Genomic DNA, 27416 nt, shown 5'->3' on the forward strand with positions numbered 1-27416 from the left:
ATATAGCTCCCACCCACCTTCCCTCTCCCCATCTCACTGTTCTGGTAAGGGAGGTTCTTGCTTTCCTTTCAGCCTGTTTGGGACCTTCCTTCCTTTTTCCCTTCCCCATCCCTTGTAGCCCCTTCTCAGGAGAGAGAAGACACCTTGATTCCCACCCACGCTCTGCTGAAACTTTTCCATTCTAGTCTTAAATCTCTCTTTCTTAAGAGCTGATTTCCCAGTAGGGTTTATGTTTGGATCTAAATTAATCCTCCTGGAAGCAGTTGACTTCTTCCTCCAGCAGCTGTGCCATCCGCAGAGGCCGTGCGTGCTGGGGCAAGATCCAGGCCTGTCCCTTCCTCTACAGTCCCCTGGGTACGTCTGGGATCTGGTTGCTTGGTTGGGCCATGCTTAGCTCTCCTCCTCATGGGTGTCTCAATGGCAGGGTGTTAGGAGAGCCGCAGTAGCCAGCTCAGGCCCTCCCAGGGAGAGCTGGGGAGGGAGCTGAGGGCCTGGTGCCCCCCAGCAGGAGGGACCTTTGGAGTCTTTCTCAGCTCTGCCGAGGCCTTTGGAGCACACAGAGATCACTCCAGCCCTCTGCCCTCTCTGTAGCAGAATGAAAAGACTCTTCTAGACTTTCTGGCCAACTAGTAAGCTCTTTAAAGGTGGGTACCATTCCTGACATTAGAAAAAATTCAGAGCCGTTTGGATACGGAATGCTTTTTGACATGCACTGGTCACTGAACGAGAAGACTCTTCATGAAAATGATGCTTTGTCAGCTCTGTAGAGAAAGGTGGTTGGAATTTTGGTTGACCAGGTTAGGGTAAGGGAAGAATGAATCCCCAGTGTCCTGAGCTGGCAGGCAGTCATGCCAATGCGGTTCTCATCTCTGCTGTGGATTTGCCAGGAGACTCCGAAAAAGGCCGCTATGCCTTTCTGCGCCTCAGTTTCCTCGTCTGTCAAATGGGCAATGTTTTCAGTGTGCTGAGCACAGGTTTGTCTGAGAACCAGCTGAGGCCTGTGTAAGTGTGCAAGTGTGTTGCACACGGGACCTACTATCATTCTTTTTTAAAAAAAATTTTTTTAAATTATTATACTTTAAGTTCTAGGGTACATGTGCACAACATGCAGGTTTGTTACATACGTATACATGTGCCATGTTGGTGTGCTGCACCCATTAACTCGTCATTTACATTAGGTATATCTCCTAATGCTATTCCTCCCCCTCCCCCCTCCCCACAATGGGCCCCAGTGTGTGATGTTCCCCTTCCTGTGTCCAAGTGATCTCATTGTTCAACTCCCACCTATGAGTGAGAACATGCGGTGTTTGGTTTTCTGTTCTTATGATAGTTTGCTGAGAATGATGGTTTCCAGCTATTATTCTTTGTGATATTAATACCAAGGACATTAAACACGAGAACAAGCACAGTCTCAGAAGGAAAGCCCATCCTCTAAATGAGTGCCGGTAGTGCAGAGAAGCCCCCAGTGCCGTCCTTCTCTTTCTGCCGAGCTCCTGTACCAGTGCTGTCGTGGGGGGCCCTGTCTGCAGGCGTGGGGATACTGGTTTAAGGCCAGTGGCCCCTGACAACTGGTTTGTCTTTTAGAGAAGACAGGACTGAAATGGTCAGCTTTTCACGCAGGGCCAGACTCTGGGCAGGTTTCTTTTAAAATTTTTTTTATTTTTTTGAGACAGGATCTTGCTCTGTCACCCAGGCTGGAGTTCAGTGACATGATCAGGGCTCACTGCAGCCTCGACTTCTCAGGCTCAAGCAATCCTCCTGCCTCAGCCTCACAGGCATATGCCACTATGCCCGGCTAATTTTTTCGAGTTTTAGTAGACGAGCTCTCACTATGTTGCCCAGATGGGTCTTGAACTCTTGGACTCAAGCAATCTTCCCACCTCAGCCTCCCAAAGTTCTGAGATTACAGGTGTGAGCCACCACACCTGGTCTCAAATAAAATTTTACTGGAACAGCTACACTCATTTGCTTTATGTCATTGTGTCCGGCTGCTCTCATGCAGCAGGCAGAGATCTGCTGACCCCTGGTCTAGAATGTGGAATGCTGGATACCTAGGTTGAGGGACTTGTTTTATGCTAAGTACCCATACTTGGATCTTTTTTACTGTGGTTTTGTGATGTGATCTGTTATCTCCTCCGGGCTTGCATTTCTCCAGTGGCAAGGCCCTCACTCCTCCCGCGGCGATGCATTCCAGCAGTCGAATTATGTAGTTCTACTGCTTAATCCTTCCTTAACTTGTTCTTCCTGAAGCCTCAACTCACTCATCTTCTCAACCCCTCAGGCCCAGCACAAGTCCTCTCTGTCTTCGCCAGGTGCAGCCCTTCAGCCATATAATCCTACGTCTCCTCTTTCTTCATTCCACAAATACGTTCTAAGGTCCTCCTGCATTTCAGGCACTTCAGAGGACCTTCTGGAAGCTTCTCAGGGCCTGCTTTCTTCCCTGTACTGTAAGGAGACACTTTGCTCAGCTGTTCACTTGAACAGAGTCTTCAGTCTCTTCTAGCGAATTCTGGGCTGAAACCAATGTCAATTTGGCCAAATTAAGGCCACAGTCATGGTCAGCCACCTTCCAGGTTGACTTGCCAGGGTGTCCTGGAGTTGGTTTTTTACAGAGGCAGGGCTCCCAGGGCTTATTGCACAGCCATGGCCGAGGTGTCGGGACTCAAATCCCGGACCCTTGGCTGTGCTTCTCACATTCTTTCCATTGTCCGATGTGCTGAGGCAGAGACAGGAATTTTAACTGCTCAAAAACTACTGTTTACGTATTTTACTTTTACTTCTTTCTGGATTCTTGCATAGGCTTCAAGGAGGGAGGATATGGATGGGAGCTTATTGTACACGTGCCCTGGGTTTTCCAAGTGTATCTGATCTTACATACACAGCCCTACGTGCTGGCCTGGTGTTCGAACTTAATGATGCGACGTTTGCTTTGCAAGTTGTGGTCCCCTTCTCATAGATCCTTCAATTCAACAAGCCCCCGAGCACCCACCATGCACCAGGCACTGTGTTAGGTGCTGTGGAGACGAAGATGAGGAGGATGATGGCCTGTGCCCAGGCAGGGCACAGACTAGCAGGACAGGAAGCAAAGTGGGCACATGCACCGTGTGTTTAAAGCCCGAGGGAACAGCTGGCAGGATCCTCCTGGGGCCAGGTGGTGGCAGCAGCAAAGATAAGAGACATTTGAATTGGGCTTTGAAGGGTGCATAAGAGTTTGCCGGAAGCCACACCACCGATCACTCAAAAGTAGGTGGGTTGTGAATCTTCAGCATTCTGGAAAATGTAAAATGTCGTTCAGTGGGCAGCAGTAAAGAGGGTTTAGTTTTCCTGGAGACACTGCTGCAACTTTGTGGGCTTATGCAGGTACACCCAGAGAGTGGCTGGGAAAATCAATAACCGTGTCACCTCCTCCGTTCTTGCTCACTGCCCAGGGCTCAAGGAGATTGGGGAGCAGTTTACAAAGGCATTTGAAGATGAGGCACCACAGAGATGGACACATTCTTTTTTTCTAAATAGATACAGAGTAACCTGGTGAAGGTTTCTTTTGGGTCTGAGTAAGGGATGCACAGGACATTGTGATGAGGGTCTCAGAAACTGGTACCTACTTTCCTCTTATTTGGCACCGGGAGCCCCTGCCGGAGGACATGTTCTAGTGACAGCCTTGGGCTCAGACTTGGAGAGTGCATTCTCTTCCCGGCAACACTAGTCACAGCTCAGTAACTTACCCCGGGGATCGCACAGAGTGGGTGGATGGTATTGATTTGTGGGTCTTTTGGCAAAACACACTCGTTACTAACTGGCGAGGGAACCACCAGTTCATTTATTCATTTGCTCTTCTGAGTCCAGCAACAACCCTATGAGACAGGCATTATCTCTGTTTTCTGTTTAAACTGATGCCCAGCAAGGCAGGGCAATTTGCCTAAGGCCACGCAGCTCCTAGGCCACTAACCCTCCCACTCGCCTGGAAGAGAAGACAGGCGGGCCTGTAGTGAATCACGAGCGCAGCGTGAGAGTGCTAAAGGTCACAGGACGCCTCTCGGTGCCAAGGGAGTCCATAGTGGAGACCCCTTTTGCCTGAGGAATTGGGGAATTGGTTTTGAACTGGGACTTGAAGGCTAGACTGGGGTAAGAGCAAGAGGAGAAGCTTGAGGGAGGACGGTGTGTGCCAGGAGGACAGTGGGATTCAGAGGGTGGTGGGGGGCACACCCACTGTCCCCTTCCATCCTGCAGCCACTCCCTGACGTGGCATTTCCTTGAATGACAGGTGAGGAGCCTGAGGCATGGGAAGATTAAGTAACTGGTCCTAGGTATAAGGTGGCATTTGAACCCAGGTCTATCTGGCTCCATTGCCAGGGCCCGTGCCCCACACACCACACCACCTGGTGCTTGGCCAACAGGAAATCATGTCCCCCAGTGTGTAAGTCAGGGAGGCAGAGGTGCTGAGATGCTCTTACCTGTGGGCTCCTGGGCCCAGCCATGCTCTTGGTGTTCCCTCAGGCCCTGGCCTCCCCCTCCCTCCAGGTGGACCCCTGCCGGGGCCCCTGTCCGTTCTCCCACAGACTCCTCCCTGTGGGGCCACCCATCTCCAAATCCCAGCTGCATATCCACATCAGTAGAATGTTTTAAAATAGTGATGGTAGCCTGGGCAACATAGCAAGACCCCATCACCTCAAAAAATGCAAAATTAGCTGGGCGTGGTGGCACATGCCTGTAGTCCCAGCTATTTGGGAGGCTGAGGTAGGAGGATCACCTGAGCCCAGGAGGTAGAGGCTGCAGTGAGCTATGATTACACCACTGCACTCCAGCCTGGGTGACAGAGCGAGACTCAGTGTCTAAAGAAAAGATGGCGATGCTGTCCAAGCATGGCGTAGGAGCCTTCTGTTCCTCCTCAGGGCCAGTGCTCTCCTTTCGAGGAACAGCCTCCTTTTAGTAAAGGTGAAGCTGGCTGAGGTGGGATGCGAGAGGCATGCAGTACCCACCAAGCTAGGCCAGCCAGTAGCAGGTGACGGCCAGATGGCCAGGTTATCAACCCCTGACCCAGCCCAGGCTGTCAGCTCTCTCAGGTTTTGCTCTTTCTGCCGCGTGCTTTCTCCCGTTCTTCTGCACTGTTATCTTTCCTCTTCATCTGAGGCCATGTCTTTACCTTGTGTGGTGCTGATGTGGGCCAGGGAAGCTGCGGCAGGGGCCCAGGAACCACCCCAGGGGGATGCGGGGGGAGTGGACCCTGTGGGGCTCGTCCGTGGCAGAATTCTGCTCTGACTGGCTTTAGATGGTCACCTGTGACAGCGTTTCCTCCAAGGAGTGTATTAGGAAGAGCAGAAATGCCTCCTGCATCTTTATTAGATCCCTCCAAATGGAAATCCAGCAGAAAGCCGATGTTCTTGTAAATATCACGACCTCCCTCCCCACAAGGTGTTTGTAGAACAGTTGTTTACTTGCTTTGTTTTCCCCGCCTGCAGTTTACAGAAGAAAATCAAGAAAGCGTGTTTTTCCTCCCTACATAATCCCATCCCCACCCTGTGACAACAACAAAACTTCCTCCTGTTAGGAAGCAGCAGTGACTTCTTTAGGCAGAAAAAAAAAAAAAAAGAAAAGTGTGCTGTGCCAAAAAGCAGGAGCAGCTGGGAAGGGAGAGGGAGGGGGCCACGCCTGGCTTACCCCCAGGTCACCTTTTACCCAGGGGTCCCCTGAGGAAAACAAGCTGTGACCTTGAGCCGGCACCAGCTCCAGGCAGAAACCCTGGCCCTTTCACGCGTCCAACACAGCCCCATGCTGTATAGCAGCCCTGGTGGAAGGCGCCTGTCTCCTGTGCCTGGAGGAACTGCTGGAAGAAGAAGAAGGCTCGGCGCCAGCTTCTGGCTAAAATCGTGGCCGACGGCTGGATGATTCTGGCCCCACTTGAATAAACAGGATAGATGTGCAGTATTAGCAGGTGGTCAGGCCCTATTTTGTGATAGAAAGGATGAGGAGGGGAACAAGCACGAATCAGTAGTGTTGCCATCTCAACTGCTTCTTCCTTTTTTGTTAATGGAGTTGGAGTCTCACTATGTTGTCCAGACGGAAGTGGGGCAGGGAAGTGCTGGGAGGAGAAGGGCGGGTCCCCGGCGAGGGCTCCACCCCCAGGCCCATGCCCATGGCCCTAGGTGAGGACAGGCACTCCTGCCTTTACACCAAATGCTGCATTTCCCAAGACCACCCTGGCCCACCACACCCCCATCCTGTGCCTATAAAAGCCGCGAGACCCTAGCAGGCACACACAGAAGCCACTGGACATTGAGAGGAACACGTGGGTGGAAGAAGACACACATGGCCGGATGCTGAGAGGACGTCAAGGGGAGCACGCCCTGGGGAAGAGCACATGATAGACACCGGCACGCTGGCAGGTCACTGACCAGCAGAACGACGTGGAGTTTGGCCAGGGTGGTCGGAGAAGAGTCGGGAAAACCATCTCCCTTGTGGCTCCCCCATCTGCTGGGGGAGCTCAATAAAACCTTGCACTCATTCTCGGAGCCCACGTGTGATCCGACTCTTCTGGTGCACCAAGGCAAGAACCAGGGGTACAGAAAATCCTCTGTCCTTGTGATAAGGCAGGGGTCTAATTGAGCTGATTAACACAAGCTGCCTACGGACCTTTCCCGTTTCACAGCCACATTTTCCTGCTGTTTTCTGAAATTCCTGGTGGCCGCTCCCTTGGTGTCCATGGGTATCTGGTGTGTGCCTATGGTTGCTGCAGGCTGGCCCGGCGAGGGTGAGGTGGGCGGCGGCTGGCAGGGGCTAGTGGCTCCACGGCACCTGGTTCCTGTCACCTCTGTTTTCCCTTCCAGCCCCTGCAGGCAGGAGAATCCAACTCAGAGATGAAGAAGTTGAGATGTCTTTGTTCCCAGAGGAAAATCCCGGCCTCATGGCCTCAGTGAGAGCACAGGATTAGAGGCAGAGCTGGTCCAGAGGGCACATTTTTTCCACCCTCTGTCCCTTGGGGACCCCACTTCCCAGGTGGCCTGGAGGATGAAGTTGGGGCTTTGGCCTCAGTGAGGGCCTGGAACTCTTTAGATCCCTGGGCCGGAGGAAGGAAGGGTCGTCCCTGCGTCAGGACTAAGCTCTGGTGGCCTTCCAGGTCTACTCAGTGACTGGCAATCCCACCTCCAAATGCAGGCAGACCACACTCCCTGAAGGGCGGCGGCAAGGCCAGGCCAGCACCTCTCTACTGTGAGGAAGGGGCCTTACCCAGATCCCCGCGTCCCCCGCAGTGGTGGCGGTTTTATTGAAGTATTTGTGATAAGTGAAGGCACAACGAGTGCCCTTTTCAGAGCAGGCTGCGTCTCCCCTCAGCTTACACACTCCGAACCTGCCTCTTGCCTCCTTCCGCAGCGCCACCAGGTCCACAGCGCCCGCCAGGTCCACAGCGCCCGCCAGGTTTGATGTGGGCTGAGCCGTACCGTCACTCATTTATTCATTCATTCTTCACTGTGTGGGGTGTCGGGCCCCAGCACGGGCTCCTGGCCCAGCAGGCATTGGACCCTGGGAAGAGCTTTGCTGGAGGAAGCGTGGTGCCAAGGACCCATGTCCTCACTTCCCCCTGAGTAGACAGTGTCGGGTGACTCTGCTGCAGCCTCCAGGGGCTGGCAAGGGAGAGGTGTGCCACCAGGGAAGGGAATTCCAGACAGCAGGCACCAAGAGCCTCATCCAAGAGAAAGAGAAGTTCCCTAGACTCCCAGGCAGGGTGAGCCGAAGGACCTTGGAGAGTCCCTGAGGTCCCGTTTCATAGGAGACTTCTCTCACAAAGTGAATCAGCTCAAATACGGAAGATGGAGAAATGGAAAACAGAAACAGAACAGAACCTCCACTTGCTGGGTGGACGTTAACTGAATCCTTTTTTTTTTTTTTTTTTATTGAGGTGGAATCTCGCTCTGTCACCCAGGCTGGAGTGCAGTGGCGCGATCTCTGTTCACTGTAACCTCCACCTTCTGGGTTCAAGCAATTCTCATTCCTCAGCCTCCCGAGTAGCTGGGATTCCAGGCACTGGCTACCACACTTGGAAAAATTTTTGTATTTTTCGTAGAGATGGGATTTCACCATGCTGGCCAGGCTGCTCTGAAACTCCTGACCTCAGGTGATCTGCCCACCTGGGCCTCCCAAAGTGCTGGGATTACAGGCATGAGCTACCCTTGCCACCCGGCCTTAACTGAATCTTATCACACATTCCTTTGGAAAACGAATCCCCTGTGACAGGAAACCAGCCATTTTCCTGGTGAGACCTGAGCCCTCTACCCATTCCACCTTAGTTAACCTGGGACTCTCCTCTCCTCTCTTTTCTCTCCTCTCCTTTCTCTCCTCTCCCTCCTGTCTGGCCTGCTTGCTCCGTCCTCCCCGGCTTTCTGTCTCTCTCCTCACTGCGTGCCTTTGGACATTCTGAATATGCTTTTGTTTGCCTGTCCAGCAGTGTTCTCTCCACGGTCTCCTCCTGGGTATCTGGTGTGTGCCTTGCATTTTCTGCGGGCTGGGATCCGTGGGAATGACGTAGCCGGACACGGGTCCTGAGCCTGTTGGCTGGGGGAACTCCTTTTCTGTCACACTAGATGAGACAGGTGAGACTGCCCTGGAAAGCCCAGTGTGTCTGGCCTCCCCAGTGCTGGCCGGTGGCCAGTGTGGTTTTCCAGACGAGTCCGTGGGCTCCCAGTGGGTGTTTGGGCTCATGGGGAGAGCTCAGGCAATGGTTGTAGAGGCGTGGTGGGGGGATGGGTGGATCCCAGAGAGAGAGAGAGAGAGAGCAGGCTGGTTCCACTTTGGCCTCATCGTCTAATGAGGAGAGTGCACAGATCAGTCATGCTTTGTTTTGCTCTGTCTCTGGAATTTTAATCAGTTGCCCTAATTGCCTTCAAATTATTGGAAGGGAAAAATGCCAGCGGAGGGTCCTGACAGATCCCAGCTGTCTAGTTGAGGACTTATCTTCTCATTGTTCTTGTGAAACCAGTCAGGTTTAGGGACTTGAGGTGGATGATTCATTAATTCTTTTAAACTGATTTCCTCAGCCATGTACATATGTGTGAAAGCCCTTCTTATGTTGTCAGTATTGCCCTAATACATCAGAGGGCTTCTCATAAGGCGACCGTTATCTTTTGATAATCACATAAATAACATTTCCATAGTTCTCGAAAGCTTGCCAGATGCTTTCATGTACATTAGCTAACGTCTTAATTTTTTTTTTTTTTAGATAGGGTCTCACTCTGTCAACCAGGCTGGAGTGCAGTGGCATGATCTCGGCTCACTGCAACCTCTGCCTCCCAGGTTCAAGCGATTTTCCTGCTTCAGCCTCCTGAGTAGCTGGGATTACAGGTGCCTGCCACCACGCCTGCCTAATTTTTGTATTTTTAGTAGAGACAGTGTTTCACCATGTTGGCCTCAAACTCCTGACCTCAAGTGATCCACCTGCCTTGGCCTCCCAAATTGCTGGGATTACAGGCATGAGCCGCTATGCGTGACTGACATTAGCTAATTTAATTCTTACAATAATCTTATGAATTGAGATTCTCATCTCTCTTTTAAAATGAGGAAACTGAGGCTCAGAGAGGTTAAGTCATGTGCCCAGGATCACATAGCTAGTAAGCGATGGGCAGGGCTGTGGAGCTGGTTCACTTGTCTCTGCTGCCATTGCATTCAGTTTGCTCTGCCAGCAAGTCTGTTGAGCATCTGCTGTGTGCCAGCCTCATGGAGGCAAACGGAGCTTCGGAACCCAGGTGTCGAGAATGAGCTGTTGGCATTCAGTCCTGGAGTGGCAGCCTGGGGGGCGGGGGCAGAAGTGTGGGGGGCAGCAGTCCAGGGAGGGCCACATGACAGCAAGCAGAGCCTCGAATGCCTGAGTCCTGGCTCCAGAGAGAGGCCAGCCTGAGCTCTGTCCTGTGGATAGACCCCCGGGAATGCAGGGGGCCAGGCTGAGCAAGAGGAGGAGAGAACAGGGAAGGAGCGTGTCTGCTTCGTTCCTTCGGGAAAGGAAAGGTGAGCCGGGCGAAGGGGAAGGCCTCCACGGTGTTTGTTGTCACATTCTGCCACTTGGCAGCCTCGCTGGGGACATATCAGCCCCAGGCTGCTTATCTGCAGGTCGGGATTCCATTTCTGCTGCTTTGGGAGAGAAGGGAGGGCAGCCCTGAGGCATCCCAAATGCGAGTTTGTTCACAGAGGGGCTCTCCTGGCACCTTCCCCAGCCCAGTCGCTGAGGAGGGAAGCCGGAAGCCCCTGCGTCAGGTAGGAGTGCTGAGTCATGAGACTGGGTTGAATGGTGGCTTTTGCACAGCTGTGGCCTGTGTTAGAGAGGATGAGTTTGGACCATTCCTGAGCGGAGAGGGACCTCAGAGGACAGTAGGACTGGGGAATCCCTGGCCCAGAGAGGGAAAGTGGTTTTCCCAGAGTCACACAGCGAGGCGCACCTTTGATGGTTCTCTCAGTGGCTCACGCCTGTAATCTCAGCACTTTGGGAGGCCAAGGTGGGAGGATCACTTGAGCGTAGGAGGTCAAGACTGCAGTGAACCATGATCATACCACTGCATTCCAGCCTGGCCGACAGAGCAAGACCTTGTCTCAAACAAAATAAATAAATAGAAATAAAAAATAAAGCCCATTCTCACTCTAACCCATACTGTATCTGATTTTTTTTCAGGTAGGCTTGAGATGGGAGGGTTGTTATTTTTTGTAAGTGCATTAGGGGGCAGAGTGGTGGGAGACTGAGTCCCCTGGAGCCCTTCTGAGTCCACTGCCACACCATGGCAAGAAGAATATTTCTGACTCGGAGAGCTCCACAGTGTGACAGGTGGGCAGAGGTTTACTGTCCAGCACCCCCATTTCTGCTGCTCTGATGACTTGGGTCAACTGAAGAACCTTGGGGCTTTCTTGGCTGTTTGTAGGAGCTTCCAGAAAGAATCTTTTGGGATGCTTCTGACACAGTCCTGAGTATACCTTCTACATGTGGCATTTCAGGTCTGGAGAGTCACGTGGTGCAGCTGTATTTCTGGAAAGTGTGTGACCCGAAGCCGCCTCCTATCAGAACCACTGGGGAGCTAAAGTGCAGATTCCTGGGTCATCCCAGAGCTGCTGAAGCCGAATCTTTAGGGTGGGGCCGGGAATCTGCATTTTAAACAAGCTTCATAGGTGGCTCTGAGGTCAGTCACAGTTTGGGCACAGCAAGGCTGGGGAGCCAGGCTCATTTCGGATCTCCAGGCCTCGTGTGGGCTGCGTGACCTTGGATGAGTCATTTCCCATCTCTGAGCCTTGGTTCTCTGGTTGTTAAGTGGCAATCTCGCCCCTTCTGTTTTAGGGACTGTAGGGGTTGCCTGCTTCTGGTAAGCGTTTAGGGCCCTGAGCCGACTCAGCTGGTGCTCAGGCAGGCCTTTACTGTGCCTGGTGATTCAGGGTGCGTGGCTGGGTGGTGGGGTGGGACACACAGGGAAGGGCACTGGTCCCAGCATGGTGGGGCAGGCCACCTGGAGGAGGGGTGGACCATGGGAGTGGGTTATATTAGGGCCTCCAGGCCTCAGTTTGGGAGGAGCTTGCAGTGACCTTGGAGAGGGTAGTGACCTTGTCCTGCCCTGCCTGGGTGCACAGGCTCCCCGCACACAGGCAGCGAAGGTCCTGGAGAGCACCCAGAGCAGGGTGCCTGCCTGGGGTTGAGTTTGGGAGCTGGGCCCAGAGCCCCCACTTCTGCCTGGTAGCCGGGGGTCCCTCCAGGAACCTGAGGTGTGTTTTCTTGAGCAGTAAGGACTGGACAGAGCCCTGAGGACCGAGAGGTGAGGGCGATGCCCCTCTACTCCTTCCCCCAACCTCCTGGGAACGACTGCCGATGGTGGGGAAGGGAGGGGCCCCAAGGCCGGTGATGTGGAATGCGATGGCCAGGGAGACAGAGGCTGGAGGCTGTGTGGGGCACGAGGAGGCCTATCGGGTAAGTCCCGGGGGAGACTCCTCACTGCTTCCCTTGGGCTGGTTTCCATGGAGCTTCCCTCCCAGGCCCTGACTGCCTCCTTTCCTAAGGGCCCGCCCCCCCCCCCTTTTTTTTTTTTTTTTAATTTGGAGATAGTGTCTCACTCTGTCACCCAGGCCGGAGCGCAGTGGTGCTATCATGGCTCACTGTAGCCTCGACCTCCCCCGGCTCAGGTGATCCTCCCACCTCAGCCTTCCAAGTAGCTACAGGTGTGCACCTCCACACCAGACGAATTTTTGTGTATTTTGTAAAGATGAGTTTCACCATGTTGCCCAGGCTGGTCTTAAACTCCTGGGCTCAAACAATCCTCCTGCCTCGACCTCCCAGAGTGCTGGGATTATAGGTGTGAGTCACTGCACCTGGCCGTCCCTCCCCTCTCAGGACCAAGCCCCTCCTCCTCAAGTCCTGTCCACTGTGGAGCCTTCTGCAATGTGGGCTTGTGCATCTCTGTGATGTCACCCGGGTGCCACCAGGTGTGCGTGTCCTGATGCCTCTGTCCACCCCTGAAAATCTCCCAGAGTTCCAGGTGCTTGGAGGAAGGGAGTCATGCACCCCTCCCCCAATCTTTACATGAGAGGGTGTCCACACCATCCGCCCTGAGTTCTGAACTTTGCCGCCTCATGTACGGAAGAAGAAATGGAGGCCTCTAGGGAGGTCTAGGCCTCCGACCCTGACCTTGCCCCTCTTGGATGGTATTGGGTGGCATTTCAGGACAGCTGGGATCTTGGTCATCCAGTAGGTGCCCTCACTGTGCACCTGCCTCCAGGTGGTGGGGTGGTACTTGCAAGAGCCTGAGCCCCTCCTCTGCAGCATGTTCTTGGAAATAAATACACCGTGTGTCATGGAGGTGGACAGACGAGGTGCCAGCTGTCTGTGCAGGAGTTGGAGGTAGAGAGGGTCGAAGGCTTGGGGAGGGACAGGTGGGTCTCCCATGGATGGCGTTTCTTGGAGGCTGCAGCCAGGAGCCATCGTCTCTCTTCCCACCTAACCTTGGGTTGTTTCCCTTCAGCCCTGCATTGTGATGTCCCGCCCAACCCCCAACCACACACCTCCCTCCCCCTTAGCTGCTTCAAAGCCTAAGATAGGGCAACAGCTAACAGGAGCTTGGTGGCCCCGCCCACCCTCCTTCAGGCTCCCTACACCCACCTGTGTGGGCCTTCCTGTGTTCACTTCAGTGATGAGGCTTGGAGAAGAGGGTGTGAGGGGTGCAGGTGGCCCTCTGGACCAGACTCAGGCCTGCTGCATTCTGGGTTGAGGTCCTCTTGCTCCCTTTCTGTGAGCAAGCCTCGCCTGCTGGGTGCTGAGCCCACACCGCATGTCCTCGGCCTCCCATGGCTATACATGATATAGACCAGGGATGCACGCCTCGTGAGGTGGCACTCACTCCCCCAGAAACGCTGAGTACTCTTTCCTCGAGCTCAGTGCTGTTCGTCCACATTTTCCCTGCAGCACGCCTCCCGCAGCATTGTCAATGTTTATTCGCAGTCGCCACTGCCTCCCTCCTGGACCGCCTGTTCCCCAGGCCCTGTCTGGTGGTGGCCGGCCTTGGGGAGCCGGCCGCTCAGCACAGCACCGGGCACCGGGGCTCAAGGTCAGTGGGTGTGTGTTTGGGTCCGTTAAGGAGCAAAGTCTCATAATTTCTTTTCTTTTATTATTATTATTATTATTTGAGACAGTTCTCGCTCTGTCGCCCACGCTGGAGTGCAGTGGTGTGATCTCGGCTCACTGCAACCTCTCCCTCCCGGGTTCAAGCAATTCTTGTGCCTCAGCCTCCTGAGTATCTGGGACTACAAGCACCCGCCACCACATCCAGCTAATTTTTGTATTTTTAGTAGAGACGGGGTTTCACCGTGTTGGCCATGCTGGTCTCAAACTCCTGACCTCAGGTGATCCACTTGCCTTGGTCTCTGAATGTGCTGAGATTACAGGCATGAGCCACCATGCCCAGTTGCTTAATTTGTTTTAAATAAAGATCTGGTTCTCCCAGATGAGGTTCACAGACAACTGTTCCAAGAGCACATCTGTCTGGCTTCAGGACACTCACCCATACCAAGCTCACAGTGCTGGCCATGATCCGACTCCCGCCCCGCAGCTCAAGCTTGGTCTGGAGACCTTCTCTGGTGCCTGCCCTGGCTCCCAGCCCCGGGTTTCCTGCACTGTGCGCTTCCACTCCCGTCTTCTCCACTAGGAGCTCTGTGGTGTGGGCTTCCTGCACCTTCACCTCTGGGCCTCCCACCACAGCACGGTGCAGGCACCAACTATTTCACTGCTAGATCCAAGGATGCTGGGGCCGGGGGCAGCTCTGAGTATGTCTTATACAGTGACCTTGTTTGAGGGGGCTGTGTAGGCCCAGGATTTTCCTGGGGTGGGGGATGCCAGGTCCCTCGATGTGTTAGGACGAGGACGTTGGCTCTGCGAGGAGGCTGCCTGAGATCCTACAGTGAGGCTGGCCCTGCCCTTGCTCGCCCAGCTGATCTGACACCTTCCAGATGGCCCGACAGAGACAAGGAGGAGCATCTGGTGGAGGACCTGGATGTGACCCCTGAGACATGTTGGGGAGTCGGAGGGAGATTATTCTGTCTGGAGATTTCCCATTGCTTTTCCAGTTTATTGTCATCTGCTTGGGACTTGAGGGTAACTTTGTCTCTCAAAATAGGCTGAGAATTTTTACAGTTAGATATTTAATATATGGATGATGAGCAGATGGTAGTGTGGTTTTAAGGGGGGATTTTGTTGTTGTTGTTGTTTTGAGATAGAGTCTTGCTCTGTCACCCAGGCTAGAGTGCAAGCTCGATCATAGCTCACTGCAACCTCAAACTCCCAAGCTCAAGTGATCCTCCCACCTCACCATCCTGAATAGCTGGGACTAGAGGTCTGCACCACCACGCATGGCTAATTTTTTGTGGAGATGGGATGTTGCCATGTTGCCCAGACTGGTCTTAAACTCCTGGGCTCAACTAAAATTTTAATCTCCAATTCATACATTTCAGAAAGTATAATAATATGTAAAGCAAAATCATAATAGCAGCAACAATCACTGTCATCCCACGAGTTGGTTTAGATGTAAATTTTACGCTTCCTAGCAAAGATGTAAATTTTAGGCTTCCTAGCAAAAATTTGTCGAAAGTGCCAGAAAAGCCCTTGTCGCATATCACAGTCCCATGACCCACACTCACATGGAAAGCCTTGGAACTGATGTCAGTGAGAGCCCTGTGCTGGAGTGGAGGGTGACAGAGCTTCGGAGATGAGCAGCCTCTACTGCTGAGCAGTCCCTGGGGCCATGCCCCGGCCCTGGATCCCCAGGCAGTGTGGGGTGTTCAGGATTCCTCATGTGACCCGTACCCTGCCTGCCCTGGGACTGTGTTCCTGTGTGCTTGCATGTGTGTATGTGCGTGTGTGCCCATATGCATGCATAGGTGTGTGCAGATGTGTGTATAGGTGTGTGCATGTGTGTATATACGTGTGTAGGGGTGTATGTGTGTACATGTGCATTGTAGATGTGTGTGCACATGGTGACATCAGTTCCAAGGCTTTCCATGTGTGTCCATACACATGTGTAGGTGTGTGCCTGTGTGTGCACATATGCATGTGTAGGTGTGCATGTGCAGTGTGTGTAGGTTTGTGCATGTGTGTGCATGCATGTGTGTAGGTGTGTGCAGGTGTGTGTGTGTGTCAGCACACGTGTGTCTGCATTCACTAGGCCAGAGCTCCTTGAGGGCAGGGTGGTTCCCAACTCTCTGTTTCCCCAGCTCCCAGCCCTGACCTGGCTTTTAATGACACAGTAAGTCAAACCCACTTTGGGAGGCTTCTGACTCCCCCAGACACACTGAGCACTCTTTCCTCGAGCTCAGTGCAGTTCGTCCACATTTTCCCAGCAGCACGCCTCCTGCAGCGTTGTCAATATTTATTCACGGTCACTGCTGCCTCCCTCCTGGACCGCCCATTCCCCAGGCCCTGTCTGGTGGTGACCGCCCTTGGGGAGCCGGCCTCTCAGCACAGCGCCGGGCACCGGGGCTCAAGGTCAGTGGGTGTGTGTTTGGGCTTGAACTGATGTGTGTGTTTACTGAGCTTTCTCCGCAGCCTGCTCCGGCAGCTCCAAAATGGCATTTCAGGAATTGAATTACCGACATTTCAGTACTTGCAGAATCCAGGAATAGATTATTTGATTGTATCTGTTGGAAGTCATTGCCGTAACTGGCTTCGCTTTCTTCGCGAACATCTAAACCGAGTGGGGGGAGACCGCGGGGGAGTGCTGTGGTGACTTGATTTTCCCAAAAGCGCATCTCCCAAGCTGGCGGCAGCCGATGGCATCGCCCCGTGACTGGGGGAAGCCTGAGGACTCACGGTCGCCTCAGGCCGGCCACCTTCGCGCTGGAACCTGCCCATCACATCGACAAGCCCTCTCAGGCCGAAAACCCTGTGCCGGGGTGGCTGCCGCAACACAAGGATTCCCCTCCAGCTCTGTGGTGGGGGGAGCAGAGGGCCATTGAGTCCTGCCGTGTGAGTCACATAACGCCTGTGACCTGATTTCTGTGCCCTGATCTTGCCTCTTAGCGGTTGTTGACCTCAGGGCTCACATATCCCTTGTAAGGGGTTGTGACGGCTTCCGCAGCCATGTGGCTAGTTAGATTTTCCTCCAGCCCTTGAGGAATTCTCTTGGGATTTTCCCTGGCCTCGCGCATCTGCAGAATCTATAGAGGCCCTACAGGAATGTCTGCCTCCGAGTCCATAGTACTTGCAGGCCTGGGAGGCTGGATCAAGGTGGATGTTGACACTTGGTGGGGCTGGAGCCCTGACTTCCTGGCTGCCTCATAGCTCAGGCCCGTTTGACAGCATTCGCGAGCACCTGTCCCAGGCAAGAGCAAGTTCAACAGCAGCAAGGGCTCCAGGCAGAGGGGGGTGGGCTCTGATAGGGCTCAGGGGCAGCCTAAATGTAGCAGAGAACTGAGAGGGGATCCCTGAGGCCTTCTTGGAGGAGGTGGTAGTGAAGCCAGCTAACGTTGTCCATTGGAAACTGCCCTTATTAATCAAATAATAATGAATATGCTGTGTTTGGATCCACTAGGGAAAGCTGAAATTGAGCTCAAAGGAGGCATAGATTCAACCAGGCCTGAATTGGTTGCGCATTAAGAAGTTTAGCTTGTAATTTTGAAAAAGGAAAAGGCTCTGGCCTCATTAGGCTACCCCCAGTGTGTCCTTGAGACCTCCTTACTCCTTGAAATGTGCTTCTTAACGTTTTGGAAAAAACAACTTTCCCCTTCTATACTTAGCCCTTATCTCAATGTGCAGGCGCCTACCTGGCCCACTTATCTTCAAGAAATGTGCTGGGTTAGGCCTCAGGAGTGGCAGGCACACAGATACTGTATTTGGCCTTGGCCTTCTGCCCAAGTGGAGTCTCCGCATTCCTTTGTATGCCTGGGGATGCCTGGCTAATCTGTGCACCCTCTTTCCACTCTCCTTCCTGCATTTCTCCTTCCCTTCAGTAGTGGCTCCCTTCCCATTCCCCAAATCGCCTCTGCTTTTATCTTCTTCCAGTCGAATTCCCATCAGTCGTGGAGCAGGTGGGACGCCTGTGTATGTTGCGGGGGCACAGAGAAGCAGCCTGTGCTCGCCCATGCCTGCCTGCAGGTGCATGCTTGGGACTTGGCAGTGGGGAAGACTTTGGGGTTAGGATTTCCAGGCTGGCTTGACACTGGCCTGTTTTGTTCCAACCCATACAAGCCCTAAACCCTCATGTGGAGATCCTGCTGGCTGTCTGGGGAACACTAGTTGGATGCAGGTAGGAAGAGGCTCCAAGGAGCAGAGGAGGGGCTGGCCAAGAGCCAGCTGCTTTGTCTGACCCCAAGAGCAGGGTCCAACACGTGGGAACTGAGCAGTGACTGTAAGCTGGGCCTCAGGCAAGGCTGCCCATGATGCCAGGGCACATAGGGCAGACTCCAGATGATGGGGCCACTGCTGGGCCTTTTGTAGGGCACAGGAGCCTGCCAGGGGTTTCGGAGCCACCCATACAGGTGTACCAGCTGTTGAAAAATCCCAAAGATGTGGCGCCCTGCTCCTGGGGGTCTTGGGGGCTCTCAGGTAGCAACAGCGTTCTGGGAGGACTTGGGCTCAAATTCTAACTTTTCCACCAGCTTTTGGCTGTCCTTCATCCCTGTGGGACTCAGTTTCCTCATCTTCAAGCTAAGGGGGCCCATCTAAGGTTGTCACAGAATTGGATGTGTGACGGGGCAGCCCCCTTCACCTGTGGGATCCGAGGCAGAGCTGGCACCTCCAGGCTGCAGGGTCCAGTGACCTGGCATGGAGCTAGCAAACAGAGGAGGCCAGTGGGCAGGTGGGTGTTACCAGGGCCTGGGGCGGCAGAGGTGGAACCCTGGGGCCAGGCAGGGTGGGTTTGGGGTGGCATGTGGTTTGTGTGGCCCTCATGGGGGCCCCGCTTAAGTCATAAGAGTGTATGGAACACCCACTCCATGCCTTTTGTCATTTGTGGTTTGCGTTAGTGGGTCTGGCTGGCCGCTGGGGTTGGAGGGGAATGCCAGTGGGACTATACATCATCTCCTTGGAGGTGACTGTGCCCCCAGAACCGAGTGGACAAGCCAGGCTTCTGTCCACACCTGCCCCCTGTCTTTGACCCTTTTCTGGCTCTCCTCCAAGAAGAGCTTTTCCTCAATCATCCACCCTGTTCACCTTGTGCTTCTCTGTGTCCTCTGAAAGCAGAGTTTCACCTGGGCTTTGAGGCCCCAGGTGCAGGCCCAGGGGATGGGGTGGGGTGGGGTGGTCTCTGACTGGATAGCCCCACCTGGGAAGGAAGCCCCCAGTGTGGCCCTGCCTTGACTGTGACCTGGGGGTCCTGCAGAGCCCTGTGTCCTGTTGCAGTGAGGGGTCAGTCAGTGGGAAGAGTGGACGATTTGGAGACACCATGTCTGTCTTCCTGATACCAGTCCACACTGTTGCCTTTGTTCGCAGGGTAGCCTTCCCCTTGCTTTCCATTCCAGACTCCTCCTCCTGAGATTCCCCATTCACCGCCTAGAGGAGGCCACCTGAGTGTCAGCCAGGCGCTGGACCTGGGCCTGCCCGGAAACGTCCCTGGGCCTGGTGTGCTCCAGGAATCTCACTGCCATGGAGGACAGGGAGGGATGTGGGTCCTTCGGGAGGTCTGGCTTTGTCTGGGAGGTTTTCTGCTGCTCACTGGCTTCGGTCAGGGCTTGGGTCTGTGCAGGAGCCTTAAGCCAGCGGGCCCAGCTTCCTCCTTCAGGCCCGCCGGCACCTCGGATGTTTCTCTCCTTCTTAGAGGGTGTTTCACATCCTTTCTTTTGTTTGCCCTGATTATTTTTGCAGATGAAGGAATACACACAATGGTCGTCTTTGTCTTATTTGAAAGCCAAACATGTTGCTTACACGTTGGGTACGCAGTGAATATGTATCAGTCCAGCGCTTTTCACCATCTGGCCCGGTTTTAGTGTTGCTCTATTTCTGGTCATTCCTCAACTGGGGCTAAAGATCAGAAAAATCACATCTCTAGGTCCTGAGCCATGGCGGGGAAGCTGGATGGTGCCCTGGGCTGTGCGTCTAAGGTAGGGGAGGAGGGACATCGGTGGGAGAAGCCTCATGGGGGCCTCACAGGTGTGTATGGAACACCCACTCCATGCCTTCTGTCAATGACAAAGCACCTATTATGTCCCGGATACTGTGCCCAGCGCAGTGGACACATTGACGGGTGAGGCATAATCCCCGCCAGGAGCTCCCAGTGGGATCGGGGAGGCAGATAGGCGAGCATATGACTGTGACACAGTGGGGCAAGTGGCGTCACCAAGGCAGGGCCCAGCCGCAGCCTTCCCGTAACAGCTGAGATCAGCCTGGAGAGCTCTTCCTCCCCGCCTGCCCAGAGGGTGGCGTGGGTCCCAACGCTCTCTGTCAGCCACGGCCAGAGCACACCTGTGCTGCTCCTCAGAAGGGCGTCACCTGTGGAGACAGTGACAGCCGCTCCTGTTCCCTGCCCCAAGGACAGGATCTGGAGCCTGTGGGTGTGTAAGGAGCCAACTCCCTGGCCCAAAAAACTGTGGGCAGTTCTGGAGAAGGTGGCCAGGCTCTGGGTCCCGGGACTATGGCCCCCTCCTGCCTCTAAAGCCCCTCCTCTGGCCTCCATGACTTCAGCCCCTCCCGCCCTCAGAGGGAGGGATCAGCCCTACAAGGGACCTGAGAGAGCGAGCCTCACACACAGGCACTGCCTGGCTCTCCTCCAAGCTGGCCTGAGCCCTGGGTAGCGTTCTGAGGCTCAGCCACACGGCTGTGCAGGGCGGGTGAGAGCGACAGCCTGAGAGCTGCGACCCAGGGCTGGGGTCTTCCTGGAGCAGCACGAGGGATGAGTTGGGTTTCTGTAACTACATGGGCCAAAAAGAGGGAGAGGATGCTCTGGGAAGGAGAGTGGCTTTGGGCCGGCATTTGGGCCAGTGGGACTCGGAGGCGAGGGAGGTGGTAAGATCCCTTGCTTGGGATGAGAGGCAGATGGGGAAACTGAGGCTTGGAGCAGAGGGAGGGGCAGGGCCTGGACCCCCAGCAAGTCCCAGTTCATGATGGCATGCTGCTTCTCCATGAGTGAGACATGAGGGGGTCACAGAGGCCCGGAAGCATCGGCATCATCAGATCATCCAACTCGATAATAGAAAAATTAAAATTTAAAGTCATTGAAAGTGATGACTGACAGAAATGTTCCTAGAAACTGGAGATTGGGTGCTGAGCAGATCTCAGGATAGATGACATCAGACACATTGTCCCCTGGGCTGAAGTTTTGTTTTGTTTTGTTTTTTAAAGTTTCAGAATTCTAAGGAAAGAATGAAAGGCTTCTCTATTCTTGAGATGCTGGGGTCCCTCAGCCTCCACCGTCCAGCCTCAAGCAGCTGCCCCCTCTCACCTGGTCCTCAGCCTTCTGGAACCAGACAGGTCCCCCACAGCGGCCCAGCCCACACCACCAGCACCACCCCCAGAGGTTTATGCCATCTTCATGCAGTGGGAGACTCAGCCCCCACACTGGAACCTGTCCACTTTAGCCCCAAGGATCTTATCGAGGTCAAATCTTTGGAACTCTGGGCCCTTTGAAACTTCTGGGCGAGACAACCCGGCCATCACAGGGGCTCCTGCGGGGTTGACTTTATGATGCATTTGGGTCATGAGGTCTGGTTTTTTTGTTTTTTTTTTTTGAGACGGAGTCTTGCTCAGTCGCCTAGGCTGGAGTGCAATGACGTGATCTGGGCTCACTGCAAGCTCTGCCTCCCAGGTTCACGCCATTCTCCTGCCTCAGCCTCCCAAGTAGCTGGGACTGCAGGCGCCCGCCGCCACGCCCGGCTAATTTTTTGCATTTTTAGTAGAGACAGGGTTTCACTGTGTTAGCCAGGATGGTCTCCATCTCCTGACCTCGTGATCCACCCGCCTCGGCCTCCCAAAGTGCTGGGATTACAGATGTGGGCCACCGCGCCTGGCCATGAGATCTGTTTTTATCCCTTGGGCCTCTAGGAAAGTCCGTCCTGGCCAAGTCCTCAGTCCCCTCGTCTCATGGCTGACTGGCCCTGGAGCTCGGGTGGCCTGGCCCGGCCCACCTGCTTCCCCACAGGCAGCGGCTGTGGCTTCTGCTGCCAGAAGTGCTCCAGGTGCTGCAGGCTCCTTCCTTCAGGGCATTCTAAGTCCCCTGTCTCGAATCCCCAGTCTCAGCTGAGTCCTCCTGGAGGTCAGTGGGACAGAACACCAGAGCCCTGGGGACAACGGGCTGCATGAAACACTTATTTTAATTATAAGAGTTACGTAAGAACATATCCACTGTCAAAATACAGGGCAAAAAAAAAAGTCGCTGATGGTCGCCTTCTCACGCTGTCACACAGTGGTGTGCAGCCTTCTGGTCTGTCTTTTGGTTGTTGTGTAGCAGTATTGGCACCTGCGTTACAAGATTTCATGTTGACCATTCTTGTTTTTGCTGTGGTCTTTAAGGATTACAGTGACAGCCGTTCCTCTTCAGGATGCAAAGAGACCGAGCCAGCCCTCAGGGAGCTGACGGTCCAGCAGGGTACAGGGCAAGAGGTGCGGTGGAGGGCAAGGGGGCCCATGTGGGGGACAGGGCAAGAAGTGCGGTGGAGCCAGACCTTGCCCTCCAGAAATACAGGGAGACAGACACAGGTGTATTTAATTCAAATACAGCATGTGGTTCTGAGAAGGCTTCTTGGAAAGGGCCTGGGATTGAGTTGGCACCAGCAGGGGGGACTCAGAGCGGAGGCAGCAGTTCCACCCCATGGCATAGAGGAGGCACCCTAATCACTGCCTTTCAGCCGCAGCCCTGCCTGACATCATCTTTTTTGTTGATTGTTGTTGGCTGATGTTGGCTGTGGACATGTCCTCCACCAGAGTGGAGGACTCCCTGGGACCAGACCACTTGTCCTTATTCACCCAGAGAATAGGTGCCTTAAAATACTGACTGGACAGAAGGAGGAAGAGACGGGTCGTGGGCCATGTCACGGAAGAATTCCCTGGGCCAGCCTCGGAGGAGTAGGCCTTGGCAGGCAGCTGGGAGCCTGGAGGGGAGTTGAAGACCTCTCCCACAGTCAGCTGTCTTTAGGGAAGAAATACTAGAAAGTCACAGAAAAGAGGTGGGAAAGGGGAGGAAAGCATTTCTACTCACAGTCCTGTCGGGAGAGGTAACATTTTGGAGTACAGCGTGCCCTGCCCCAGCAGGCCCTGGCTGGATGCATATTCCTATAGATATAGTTCTGTAAGTGAGATCATTCCTTATCTACTATTTTACAACCTGTTTTTGTTTTTTGTTTTTTTTTCCATTTAGCAACACTTTGTTCTTCCCTAGAATTCACCAGGCAGGACAGGGCTGACGAAGGAGCCTTTGCCGCCTGAACACTCAGTGACCCCTCCTGGGACTTGGGGCTTTCCTGGGGCCCTCAGCTGTGGAGCAACAGCTCCCTGTGCATCAGAGCCATGGGGGAGGGGGGCCAGGGGGCACAGGTATGACCACCACTCCCATTTCATGTCCTTTAGGAAGCTCGAAGGAAAGCGGTTAGCCAAGAACACAAATTACGGTGATGTTGTTTGCAGTGTGGTGTGTTGAGATAACATAAACTCTGAAGTCAGAATTGACATCGATTTGAGCCCCAGATCATCCTCTTAGCAGCTGTGTGACCTGGGACAGGGTGCTTAACTTCCAGACTTAGTTTCCTCACTATACAACAGGGACAGGGATCATGCCTTTCTCTGAGAGTTGGAGGAAGAAGTGAAACCAAGCGCAGCCCTGTGATAGCCCCTTACGCGTGGAGGCACTCAGCAGGTGCTGGCTCCCATACTGCCTGAAGGAATTGACTGACACACTCTCAAATTCGTGAAATAATTCAAAAGAGTAGCTGCGGAGACAATAAATTATATTAGCTGATGTGGTTTGGATGCGTGTCCCCTCCAAGTCCATGTTGAAATGTGGTCCCCAGCGTTGCAGGAGGGGCCTGGTGGGAGGTGATTGGATCGGGGGAGGGGGCAGATTCCTTATGAATGGCTTGGGCCATCCCCTTGGTGATGAGTGAGAAATGTGGTCGATTAAAAGAGTGTGTCACCTCCCTATTATTTTGTTCTCGCTCTTGCCATGTGACATGTTGGCTCCCCATCGCCTCCCACCATGATCGTAAGCTCCACCAGAAGCAGATGCTGGCACCGCCCTTCCGGTACAGGCTGCAGAACTGTGAGCCAATTAAGACGCTTTTCTTTATAAATTCCCCAGTCTCAGGTATTCCTTTGTAGTAATGCAAACAGACTAACACGTTAGCCATAGCCATTTATTAACATAATTTTAAAAGATCTCAGTCTTGTGCTGAAATTGTTATGTTGGTGGTTACACATTTATCAAAACTTAGTGACCTGTACACCTACAAAGGATGAATTTTATTGTGTGTAAAGTACACCTTAATAAACTTGACTTTACAAAAAAAAAAATTCTTTTTTTTTTTCTGAGACTGAAGAAATCCTCCCGCCTCGGCCTTCCAAGTAGCTGGGATTACAAGTGTGCATCACCACACCTGGTTAATTTTTATATTTTTAGTAGAGACGGGGTTTTACCATGTTAGCCAGCCTGGTCTTGAACTCCTGACCTCAAGTGATCTGCCCATCTCGGCCTCCCAAAGTGTTGGGATAACAGGTGTGAGCCACTGTGCCCAGCCTTTATATCTCTTGACTATCACAAAATGCTTATTTTATTTGTTTGCCATAAACTGAATATTTTTACATACTGTATTGTAACCTGTTTAATATAATAATTAATCAGATATGTTGTCCCATGTTATTAAAATCATCCCTTTTGGCCCAAACTTGAAGGCAGCACTCTGTCCCTGGGTGTGCACCCTAACTTCTTTAACGAACACCCTGCTGTTCAGTGCTGAGGCTGCATCCCTCTAGAAAGCGCTGTTGAGAGGTGTGAGGAGGCTGCCACGCAGGTCGTACCACCCCGAATGGCAGGTAGAAGGCAGCTGAGCGGAGCCCCAGCAAACACACCCTTGCCCCCGAGCCAGGCCCCCGACTGTACTTTTCCATTGCTTTATACCAGCAGCACTTTACCTGGACAGGTGTCTGGACAGTGCTTGCCAATGTAACTGGCATTCTGCCAGCTTCTCAACTCTGTGGACACCGGTGGACACTGGTGCAGTCATCAACTCTCACTCACCGTGGGCACCTGCTGTGCCCACCTACTGCCATCTGAGTGTCACGACCACACCCCCATCCCCATCCTTTCACGCACTGTCTGCCCGCACACACTCTTCCACCCTCTGTGGACAGGGCCCCTGCCACCTCTGAAGCCCCCTGCTGTCTCTTGGCAGCCCCCTCCTCCCCCCGTGTCCTGCCCACCTCCCCGCACTGGCACCTCCTGAGCAGTCCTGGCTAAGCATCCACTCTGAGGGCAGCCCCTGGCCGGGCACCGAGATACAAAGTGTTATGAGGGTGTTCTGTTGAGGAACTGAGTCCAGTGTGGACAGAGAACACAGAAACATAAAGGGACATCCAGAATCACTGCAGGGTGGCGAGCCACCGAAGGGGGCCAGGCACGGGAGAGGGCATTCAAGGGTGGCAAGCCACCGAGGGGACAGGGCAGGCATGGTGAGGGCATTTCAGGGAGTGCAAGGAAGGAGGGTTGGAGGCGGCGAAGATGCTGGTTGAGGGCACGGATGAGGTAGGGAGGCGTTTTGACTTTGGACTGAAGGTCTTAACTGACCAAGGTGGTAATTTCTAGCCCTGTGACCTCAAGACAGGCTGGACATTGGAGGACGGGATGACACTGGCTCTTCTAGGGTAACTTGTCTGGGTTTAAGGTTCTTGATGGGGTTTAGGACATGGTGGGAACCTAAGGATGGTGCCAGCATCTGAATTCTCTGCCATCTTCCAGAGTCAGGACTCTGCAGCTACCTTGCCCAAGAAAAAGTAGAGAAAGGTGGTTTCATGTTTTCGGTTTTTTTTTTTTGTTTTTTTTTTTTTTTTTTGACTGCTTTGAAGGGAAGTGTGGGACTCATTTGCACATACAGTTAACATTTTCAAGGCTTGTGCAGGGCCAGAGAGATTTGGTTGCAGCTGTTAGTTTTACTTCCTGTCCCGATAAAGGAGGGTACTTGCCTTAGCCCTCGCCTGCTGCCATAACAAAGCTCCAGGGACTGGGCCGCCTAAACGCAGACACATACTCAGCTCTGGAGGCGGGAGGTCTAGATCAGGGCATCCACATGGTCAGGTTCTGAGGAGAGCTCTTCCTACTTTGCAGGTGGCTTTTTTCTCTGGGTCCTCCTGTGGAATGAGAGCAAGCTCTAGTCACTCCTCTTACAAGGACACTAATACCATCATGGGACCTCACTCTCCTGACCTCACTGCAACCTAATTACTTTCCAAAGGCCCCACCTCCTACCACCATCACCTTTGGGGTTAGGGCGTCTGTGTACACATTTGAGGAGAGGGCACGGCCATTCAATCCATGGCCACACTGCATGTTTTGGGGAGGGACTGGAGAGAGGCTGCTCTTTGCTGGGCACCTGAGCCGGTTATAGGTGTTAAATCCTCATGGTAGAAAATGTGGAAAATACAGAAACAATTATAATGCATAATCCTACAATTCAGAGATCATCACAGCAGACATATGGGTCCATTTCTTCTCGTCAGTATTCATTTACAGCAAGGCGGACAGACCCATGCTGTAATTGAGTCTTGCTATGTATTTGTTTCAGGTCCCGCTTTTTCTTTCCACTTAAGACCATATCATTCATTTCCTGTGTCATTAAAAATATTTGTGGTCGGGTGCAGTGGCTCATACCTGTAATCCCAGCACTTTGTGAGGCCAAGACAAGCAGATCACCTGAGGTCAGGAGTTCGGGACCAGTCTGGCCAACATGGTGAAACCCCATCTTTACTAAAAATATAAAAATTTGTCCACCTGGGCCAGTGCGTGATTCCGAAGATTACATTTGAAGTCCAGCCTGGCAGCTTTCCAAAAACCTGTGCCTCCCTCTTTCTGCTTGTAAATATCCCTCATGACTGGTTTCCCAGAAAGATTGTGAGGATGAGCGAGGTGTTGCTTGTGGAAGTTACTTTGGAGGGAAAGTGTTTGTGACCCCAGGAGGCACCACCCATGCCTTCTGGGAGTGGCCCATGGGGCTCCTGAGGGTGGATGGACGTGGAAGGGGACAGGCCTGGCTCCTTTTCTTGGTTGGCTGGGCTGGGCTATGGGCAGGAGCTATGGCTGTGGCTGACCCTTCTGCAATGGGAGCTGAGCCGTGGTACAGTTAGATGGCTCCGCAGACGGTCCGATGGCCCAGCCTCCAAGGCCTTGAGTGATGGGATGACCGTGACCACTGGATGTCTCTCAATAGGCTTTGCCTTAACCATGCCAGCAATTCCACCATCTGCTTTTTAAGCCCTGGTATGTACATCAGATTGGCTAAGGATGCAAAATTGGAATGCTATTAAATTCCAGAGGCTGTGGTCACTTGAAAAGATGAGCTGAAAATAAGATAAAATTTCACAGGGTTAAAGGCAGGCTTTGCACTGTGGTTTAAGTTTAGAGTCGTCCATTCATGACAGTGTAGGTTTGGGAGAAAATAAGATTGGAGAGGCTTGAGTGCACCCTCGGAACTCGTGGCTCTTTCTTAGTCTGTCCACGCTGGCTGTACTGCAGCCCCCCTCAGCTGGAATCAGGAGTGGCCCAACCATGGGTACTTTGGACAAAGCTCCCCCAAGTCAGGCATGCCCTCTTGTTAGGGAGGGTGAACTCCCTGACCCGAGTCCACCTGGAGGTCCAGGCAGGAATTAGAACCACCTCAGAAAAGCTCTATACAGATTGAATGGCACGAGTACCTGCGGCTCAGAGCTGCAGACCAAGCGTGTTGTGCAATTGTCGGGCGGCTTTTCCCTCGGCCACAGTAGATTTACAATTAAGAAAAACAAATCCAGC

The 27416-nt window shown here is 53.3% G+C and overlaps 1 protein-coding gene across 8 annotated transcripts in view; it reads left to right on the forward strand.

Moving 5' to 3' along the window:
- HPCAL1 (hippocalcin like 1) overlaps nucleotides 1–27416 on the forward strand; it is a 121906-nt gene that overhangs the window by 48505 nt on the left and 45985 nt on the right. Inside the window, exon 1 of one of the 8 annotated variants that reach the window (XM_073022781.1) lies at nucleotides 11753–11771. The exons of 4 other annotated variants lie outside the window; for them this stretch is intronic. The gene's annotated coding sequence lies outside the window, so the exon portion shown is untranslated. Of the gene's footprint in view, nucleotides 1–11752; nucleotides 11772–11904; nucleotides 11924–15903; nucleotides 15983–19514; nucleotides 19534–27416 lie in introns of those variants that run through there. 3 more of the 8 variants (XM_073022782.1, XM_007971502.3, XM_073022779.1) reach the window with 3 other exon arrangements.

This window comes from Chlorocebus sabaeus, chromosome 14, assembly GCF_047675955.1.
Source record: "Chlorocebus sabaeus isolate Y175 chromosome 14, mChlSab1.0.hap1, whole genome shotgun sequence".
Classification (NCBI taxonomy): Eukaryota; Metazoa; Chordata; class Mammalia; order Primates; family Cercopithecidae; genus Chlorocebus; species Chlorocebus sabaeus.